Here is a 1,727-nt window from a genome sequence, read left to right as displayed (position 1 = left end):
ACGTTTGGAGTCCTTGACACTTTATTGCAGTGTTGGTTGTCAGGAGTACCTGGAATAGGCCTTTCCAGTGGGGTTCCAGTGATGACTTTCGTTGATGGACTTTTACATGAACCCAGTCACCAGGCAGGATGGAATGGCATGGCTCACCTAGTTCCTTGGGGAGAGCTGCTTGTACCTGTGAATGAAAAGCCTTAACAAACTTCATTAGTGCCATACAGTAGTCTAGAACAGTATCATCAAGTAAATATATATCGCAAAAGTGGGAGGCAACAGGTGGTGACGTGGGGAGCCTCATGGGTCTTCCCATCAGGATTTCATGTGGGCTAAGTCCAGTCTTTCAACTGACCGTAGATCTCATACTCATAAGGGCTATGGGAGTGCATCTGGACATTTCAAGTGAGTCTCAGCACAAATTTTGCCTATGCCATTTTGGCGTTCCACTTGGCCCAAGGCCTGTGGATGGTATGGGTAATGAAAGTTCTGCTGGATTTGCAGGACTTTGCAGACTTCTTTCATTATCTGCCCAGTAAAATGAGTTCCTCTATCACAGTTTATGGATAAAGGAATACCAAACCTTGGAATAATGTCTCTGAGCAACTTTTTGCTCACAGTGATGGTATCAGCTTTTGCACATGGGTAGGCTTCTACCCATCCAGAGAACATATATACAATAACAAGAACATATTCATAAGAACAACATTTCTGCATTTGAATAAAATCTATTTGTAAATTTACAAATGGCCCCCAAGTTGGGGGATGTGCTGCTTTTTTTTTGTTTTTACAGACTTTCCCACATTATGGGCTTGACAAATAGGGCACATATAACAGTATTGTTGAGCCACAGTTGGAAAAGTTGGAGCAAACAAATCAAGCTTAACAGCTTCTATCATCCTCCCTTTGCTCACATGTGCGATGCCATCATGTATACGAGCAAGATAGGGAAGAAGGACCGTTGGGGCAACCAGGCAGCCATCCAGGGAGCGCCACAAATGGTCAGGGTGTAACAAACACCTAGCCAGTCTCCACATATATTTTTCTGGTTCTTGAGCCTGATCTTGGAGGAGGGCAACGTCGTGAAGACTTGCCAATGGAGACTGGTTAGTCGAGAGAGACAAAAAACACAGGTGTAGCATGAAGAGTGGAAATAGCTGCAGCTTTGGCAGCAGAGTCTGCCAGAGCATTCCCACTTGTAACATCATCATAAGGTTTCTGGTGAGCTTGGCATTTAATAATAGCAACAGCAGAAGGTAACTGTAAAGCATTTAATAAGGCATTTACATATGGACCATTACTAATTTTGGCACCTCCATACGTGAGGAAGCCTCTTTGCTTCCAAAGTTGACCATAATCATGTACAATACCAAAGGCATAGCGAGAATCAGTATAAATATTAACAGAGGTACCAGAGGCTAGGGTGCAAGCCCTGGTAAGAGCCACAAGCTCAGAAACTTGAACTGAATACAAGTTGGGCAAGCGATGGCTTTCTATAACATCATATTGGGAACATACTGCATATCCTGCATCAAGAGAACCTTTTGAGTTTCTTTGACATGATCCATCAACATAAAATACTAGATATGGGTTTTGTAAGGGGGTGTTCTTTAGATCAGTGCAGGGCATTGTTAGGTGGTCAGTAACAGCAATACAATCATGAGGTTCACCATCTGAAGGAGTAGGCAACAGGGAGGCAGGGTTTAAAACAGGGCATCTAGTTAAAGTAATATTTC

The sequence above is a fragment of the Alligator sinensis genome, unplaced genomic scaffold (genome assembly GCF_000455745.1).
Source record: "Alligator sinensis unplaced genomic scaffold, ASM45574v1 scaffold528_1, whole genome shotgun sequence".
In the NCBI taxonomy this organism is placed as follows: domain Eukaryota; kingdom Metazoa; phylum Chordata; order Crocodylia; family Alligatoridae; genus Alligator; species Alligator sinensis.
The sequence above is the reverse complement of the archived record's forward strand: the minus strand, read 5'-3'. Positions refer to the sequence as shown.